This window comes from Cynocephalus volans, chromosome 3 (assembly GCF_027409185.1).
Source record: "Cynocephalus volans isolate mCynVol1 chromosome 3, mCynVol1.pri, whole genome shotgun sequence".
NCBI classification, from domain to species: Eukaryota; Metazoa; Chordata; class Mammalia; order Dermoptera; family Cynocephalidae; genus Cynocephalus; species Cynocephalus volans.
This window is the reverse complement of record NC_084462.1, coordinates 104,300,437-104,308,213: the sequence shown is the minus strand read 5'-3', so window position 1 is coordinate 104,308,213 and position 7,777 is coordinate 104,300,437. Positions and strand designations below refer to the sequence as shown.

Genomic DNA, 7,777 nt, shown 5'->3' with positions numbered 1-7,777 from the left:
CATGCCAGTACCATGCTGTTTTGATTACTATAGTTTTGTAGTATGCTTTGAGGTCAGAGAGTGTGATTACCCACCACCCTGCTTGGTTCTTTTTGCTCAGGATTGTTTTGGTTTGGGGGTTTCTTGTTGTTCCAGATAAACTTTTGAATTTTTTTTTTCTATTTTTGTGAAGGATCTCATTGTATTTTGATGGAGATTGCAATGAATCTCTAGATCAATTTGCGTATTATAGTCATTTTTGATGATATTGATTCTTTCAATCCAAGGGCCTGGGATATCTTTCTTTTATTTTTCATCTTTTTAAATTTCTTTACTTCATGTTTTATAGTTTTTATGGCAGAAATCTTTCACCTCCTTGCTTAAATTTATTCCTAGGTATTTTATCTTATTTTTTCTTGACTTTGTAAATGGTATCACTTTCTTGATTTCATTTTCTGCTACTTCATTGTTGGTGTACAATAATGCTACTGACTTTTGTATGCTGATTTTGTATCCTGCAACTTTACTGAATTTGTTTATCAGGTCGTGGGGATTCTTAGTAGAGTCTTTGTGTCTCTCTCTCTACATAAAATCATGTTGTCTGCAAACAGGGACAACTTCACTTCCTCCTTTCCAATTTGGAAGCCCTTTATTTCTTTCATTTGCCTTATTGCTCTGGCTATGACTTCTAGTGCTATATTGAATAGAAGTGTTGAGAGTGGCATCCTTGTCTTGTTCCAGTTCTTAGGGGGAAAGCTTTCAGTTTTTCCCTGTTCAGTATGATGTTAGCTTTGGGTTTTTCATATATAGCCCTATTGTTTTAAGATATTTTTCTTCTATACCTAATTTGTTGAGAGTCTTTATCATGAAGGAATGTTGAATTTAATAAATGCTTTTTCTTCATCTATGGAGATGATCATATTTTTTCTTTCATTCTGTTGATATGATGTATTATGTTTATTGATTTGTATATGTTGATCCATACTTGCATCTGTGGGATAAATCTCACTTGATTTAGATGTATAATCTTTTTGATGTGATGTTGGATTCAATTTTCTAGTATTTTATTGAGGATTTTTGCATCTATGTTCATTAGGGACATTGACCTGTAGATTTTTGTTGTTGTTGTGTACTTGCCTGGTTTTGGTATTAGGGCAATGCTAGCCTTGTAGTATGAGTTTGGAAGAATTCCATCTGCTTCAACTTTTTGAAAATGTTTAAGAAGGATTGGTATTTGTTAATTTTTTTCACCGCACTGTGGTATTATTTATTGTATGAACATAACACAATTAGTATATTGCATCTTCTGTTGATGGCATTTACATTGTGCTTTATTTTTTGATTACACATATTTATGGTGTACAGAATTGACTATCAGTATTTGTGTACAGTGTGTGATGATCAAATCACTATTATTAGCATGTTCATATTACAAATTTTAATTATTCTTTGCATCCCTTACCCAATTACTCACTAATCTCCTCCCCCTCCCCTTTCCCACTTCTAGTAACTATAGGTCTGTTCTCTCCTTCTGAAAGTTCAACGTTTTGTTGTAGTCATCAGTCATTTCATTGGTAGTGTCTAAAATGCTGTTCAGCACATCTAAGGAATTCTTTTGATTTCAAATATTATTGTTTCCATTCTAGAATATCCTTTACAGTAAGAGTTTGCACTGCTCTCCTAAAATTACTATCCCATCAATTATTATTTATTTATTTTAGTTATTTATTCAATATATTCATAATAGTTTTCTAAAGTCCTTATCAGATAATTTTATTAAATAGTACAACTGAGAGTCTACCTCTATTAATAATTTTTCTATTAAGTATAACATATTCTTTCCTCATTTTTCTTTTATGTTTTGACAGATCTTCTAATTTTCTATTGTATCTTTAACACTTTGTTTAAAAATTACGGAGAAAAAATAATATTTAATTTTATAGGTTTCGTTTTTCAGAAAGTTAAATTCTTTTCCTCTGTCTAAAAGTTACAATGAGGGTCTAATTATTCAGATTTCTCCAAAGGCCCACCGAGCTGGGGCTTCGAGTTATCTTTAATTAGATTGTATTTATCTCTGATTCGTCTAAACCTCACACTCTGGTATCACTGCCAGTGAGGAACTCATACCTTTGATCTGTTAGTACTTGAGCTAGGAGAGACTGAGCCACGATTCAGATAGTTTTCTTTCTCTTTGGATTCAACTCTGCAGACACCAACATTTAAGCATTTCAATAATAATTAAGAATGAAAAAATTCCCTCTGACTTATTTTTTCCTTCACTACCTCTTTTCTATGCAAATTATTGGTATAGGTATTAGCAGAAAGAAGGAAGAAAGTTTTTAAAGTGAGCTATTTATTTTTCTGTTTGAAGCTTTTGCAGATTCTGATCTGACTACATCCCATATGTCATTAAAAGCTCAGCTTGTTTTTCCTCTCTTTTATAAAGTATCTAAATCTGTGTTAGCATCACTTGTCCACTTGCCCACAGGTGTGGAAGCTGCCATAGCTCTCTGCTCCTGATAAAGGCCTTGCCACTCTCTGGAGTTCAATACAAGAAGGCCTCCTAGAAAAGCATAATTTTAATTCTACTTCTTGTTGTTGTTGATAAAACATGAGCAACATTTTTCTGAATGCTAACCAGAATCAGTGGTCTTTATTCCTATGATTGGTTTATGAGGATAAAGTTACTCTTGTGTTTATAAGCTTTTCCAAATTTTACTTTGTAAATTTCCTATTAGTTTCCATTGCCCACATTTCCTTCTGGTATGTACCTATTTCATATTCACTTACGAATATTCTTTACGCATTACGTAAATAATCTCTTATCATTTATATCAATTTCCTTAATTAATAGCTTTTTATTTTAATTTTTAATGCATGGGTGCTCTCTTGTAAAATCCTGTAGAGAACATTCATTTTAATTTCCACACAAATCTCTATAATTTTGCAAAAAATAATCTACACATCTATATACAATGGGCAGATTTTTTGCCTTATGCCTACACATACATTTTTTTCATTTTTACGTATCAAATATAATGGTAATTTTTTCTTTTTTCTAGTTTTTATGCCAAACTTCAATGTCCTTATTCACCTCCATGATTGCAAAATTTTTATATTTTTCTATCATTTTTGCATTGTTTTGTTTTCTGAAGAAGCTGTCAACATATACACAGATTTTAATAGAACTTTTGCAAATAACCTTCCAGATTCTGACTGTCAAATGTACTCATGTAAAACTTAAATTTAGAATAAAATTATTTGGAGAGAGGCAATAACATGAGAGGCACTCTGTGCTATTTTCCTGATCCAAAACCATGACTAATTTATACGGTCTTTGCACCAAGAGCTGGCAAAGTGGCTTCTTGTTTTTCCAGTCTCCTGGTTAGGTTATTGCAGGGATAGGTTACTCAGTAGGTCAGCTTTACAGTGTTTTTCTGGCAATCATTTCTGGATAGCCAGCACAAAGAATGGTCTTTTACCTTTGAAAATATTCTTTAAGTATCTAGTTTCTCACATTAAAACACCAATATGTTCAAAATAACTAGAGTGATTTATGTAATCTACAACATACTCTGTAGTACTGAATAATAATAATCACAAAGCTCTGAAAAATAAATCAAGTGACATAATTTTTGACATCTTTCTTATCCCTTGATCAAATTTTGGAAATATATGTGTGTGTATATGTATATATATATGTATATACGTATACGTATATGTCTGTGTGTGTGTTTACATACATAGATATACACACACATATATGTAGTCATTTTCAAAACATACCTGCAATGTAACATTTGGCTCTTGATGTTTTATAGCTATGCATCTCTGCCTAAAATCCATGATGTTACTCTAACTCATAGAGGAAAAAATTGTAGATGAGTCACTCTCTTTCTTAAAATATGAAAATAAGTTTCTACTGCAATTAAAATATGATAAAACTCCCAGCATAAAGGACTTTAGGGATTTGACCCTTACTGTCACATAAAATTTAACCCCTAAATCTCTCATAATAATTCATTATAATTCAACCACTCTGGGGCTTCTTTTATATTCTTTAAATATACCAAATTTATTTTCTCATTATGCATAACTCTACCTCCACTGCCTACAATAGTACCTGAGAAGTGGGAGATCCTCAATAAAAAAAAACAGCGTTTGTTAAATGAATAAATAAGTTCCAGCCAGAATTTCTCCTTCTTGACTTCTTATTATAAAATTTATTCAACAGACCACATGATGACTCAATAACCTCTTCATGGAAGCTTTCACTTCCTGGTTTCGAAGGGTATAAATCACAGGATTCATCAATGGAAAGATCACTGTGTGGAAGAAAGAAATCACCTTGTCAGCTGGTAAGGCCCTGAAGGGACGAGTATAGATAAAGATGGCAGGTCCAAACATAAGAAATATAATAATGACATGAGTGGTGCATGTGGACAAGGCCTTGTTCTTCCCTTTGGAAGCTGATCTACGAACATGGCAGAGGATGATCACGTAGGAGGACAGAAGCCCTAGGAAGCACAGGAGTGTCATCAGGCCACTGTTGAAGACCATGAGAAGCTCCACCACAAAGGTGTCAGTGCAGGCCAGCTTGATGACCTGCGGGACATCACAGAAGAAGTTATCCAGCTGGTTTGGACCACAGAAAGGCAAGCGAAGGATGAGGACTACCTGGATGATGGAGTGGACAAAGCCTCCAAGCCACAGAGCCAGCAACAATGCATAGCAGGCTCTAGGGTTCATGACAGCTGAATAGTGTAAAGGCCGGCAGATGGCGATGTAGCGGTCCAAGGCCATGACAGCAAGCAGTAACCCCTCCCCTCCTCCAAGGAAGTGCAGGAAAAAGAGCTGCGTGATGCAGCCTCTGTAGGAGATTACCTTCTTCTCAGAGAGGAAGTCCACATCCTGGGAGCCACAATGAAGGAATATGAAGCATCTAGGAAGGCCAAGTTGCCCAGGAAGAAATAGAGGGGGGCTGTGAGCCCGGGGTCTGATCTGATGGTAAAAATGATGAGAAAATTTCCAGGGAGTATGATGAGATAGAAAATTAAGATTAGCACAAAGACTAGGAGCTGAGTATCTCGAGACTGGGTCAGACCAAGAAGGATGAATTCTGTCACAACTGTGATGTTTTCTATTTCCATCTCCTCTGCCTACAGAGCATCAGGGAGTAAAGAATTAATCTCTTCCATCTAGATCATGGCTCTTCTTGAATTAAAATCAGGCTATGCTACATTTCTGTTATACTACCTCTCTGCACAACCTAAGAAATCTCTCCTGCCTGTCATGACTCTACATTGCATAATTGTCAACACCGTCCTGAAGCCACACACTTCTGCTTCAGTCCTGTGCTTCTATTTAACTGTTCTCTCATGTGGAATGCTGAGATGCCGCTGCCCTAGATTTGTTCCTGATTTGCATGAAGTACATAAAAATTTTCCTCTCTGAGAAAACACTTAAAACCGGTTATTGAGATCTTCAGGTTGTTATTGGAATGGAGTATGGGGTGAGGATTGACAACAAAGAGGAATGACAGATTTCTAAGGTGACAGAAATATTTCATATCTTGATTATAATGTGTCTATTTTATTTACTTGTCAAAACTTACCAAACTACTGAACTATACAGTAATTGGTACACATTTGTTGTATGTAAATCATACCTTAGGAACATTGACATAAAAAGTTTTTAATAATACAACTGTACTTACTGGAAATATTTCCATTTCCTCTATAGAACATCAATCCATCAACCTGGTTTAAATAAAAAGACTCTTGGTCCCTCTGCAGAAAACAAGATCTGAGGCTTATCTACACAATGGTCTCCAAATTGAAGATGTGCTCACCCTAGGGGATGCACATGATAATTTATTGGTATGAAAACAATAATAGTAGAATTTCTGTACATATTTTATTGTATATCATTCTGTGAAGTTCTATTTTCAAAAGTTTTATAGTTTATATAGAATCATGATATATTTGGATATAAAATATACAAATAAAATAAGGATGTTACTAGAGCATGCCCAAAATGGATTGTGGTTGAGATAAAAAAAATGAAAAAGCTGAAGACTTGAGCTAGAGCAAAATACTACAGTGTGATACAGACCAATATTTCATATGTTTTCAGTTACACAGAACACTTTTTAAAAAATAATACAGAATATGGAGTGTAGAGTTGAGGGAAAGAGAGGTTCATTAACTTTAACTGAAAGGGAAGACAAGTGAAAGAAGAGAGGGAAAGAAGGAAAATAAAAACAAAGATTCAAAGGGAAATATTTACAATGGCACATCTATTCAAAACATTAAAAGATCTCCCTTTTTATATCTAACCCTAATTAATTGATCACAAAGGTTTCCATGTATAGTCAAAATTGGGAATTATAAAAGAAGTACTTTACATCATGCAGACAAATACATGTTCACACAAACACACGTGCATGCACACACACATACACACATAAGTACACACTGCATCCTAGGCAAAACTGAAGCACAAAAATTTACATAGAGCGCCATCTAAATTGGTTTACGAGTTTCCTTCTTTTCTTTTGTTCCTTCTTTTTTTTTCTTTTTTCATTTAGCCATCTATTGGCCTTAATATTTAACACCCCTGTACATAAAACCTGCTATTAGAAGAGTAAGTCAGGAATCTCCCTCTACTTACTCTTAAGTTGTGTGCATCTTACACATTATTAGGCAATTGGTTATTTCACACTCTTTCTAAAATTGAAGATGTATCTAGTTCATAGAAGAAATTTTTAAATATCTCTGAGGTTAGAGGTTACAAGTTTTTCTACTGTGCCTTGTGTTCATTCTCTATCATTCACTTCTGTTCTACTGACTTCTTAACATACGAGTGTCATTATCATCTAACATCTTTGATTCACTGTGTTCCCTTTGCGTAATTTCCTCTATACTCCTATATGGTACCTGTGATTCTCACAGCGTGCTCATCACAGATTCAGAGGCCAAAGATATACGTTCATAATATGTCCGTTCCCCTAGTAAAATGAAGTCCCTGTAAAATAAAACACAGAAATCTCTGTGAAGAACAGTTTTCTGTCCTAATGATATTAAGAGAAGGAACGTTGTCAGCCGAGCTGAAATAGAAATCTGAATGCTTGCCTCTACCTTTATCCTATATTTCTATTTCAGCTTATACAAAAATGCATCTGGTGCTGGTAATGCCGGAGCAGTGCAGGGGAGGGCAGGGTGCTGAAGTGGCTGCAGACACACATGCCACCTACCGGCTGCTCTCTGCACTGTTCACGCTTGCAGTCCGGGCTCTCAGAAAGTTCATAGAGCAGGTGTTTGGAGACTTGATCTCCACACACAGCTACTAATTCTCCCAGTCTTTCTTTTTTATATTTCCATATGCCTCCTTTTTTAATATTTCTTTTATTATCTTCCACTCCCTTCTCACTAAATATTTCTGTATTTTATTCTCTTAAGTAATACTTTTAAATTTGAGTTGGCTTGTTTTCTATTTTACCTTCTCTTTTTTTTCTGTCATACCTGTTTTCTAACTATTCCTTTTGCTTTTTCCTCCATCTCTCTATCTTACTTATATTCTTTCTCCTTTGTTCCTTTGATTTCCCAAAGTTACTTTAGTTTGCAATATATTTTCACTTTCTGCTTTTGGCTTTATTTCTCCTTTATAAGATTCCATGTTTGTCTTCCCATTAATTCTGAGAAGGCTCGCTATTGTTTTCTTTTGAAGCAACAGTGAGAACAGTAGATAAAGCTTTTCTGCACCAATTATTCTAAGGATCAAAGAGATTTAATCTACT

At 34.7% G+C, this 7,777-nt stretch overlaps 1 pseudogene; it reads right to left on the bottom strand.

The window, feature by feature from the left end:
* Positions 1 to 4,206: 4,206 nt before the first annotated feature.
* Positions 4,207 to 5,129, bottom strand: LOC134373768 (olfactory receptor 4N4C-like; annotated as a pseudogene).
* Positions 5,130 to 7,777: the final 2,648 nt, after the last annotated feature.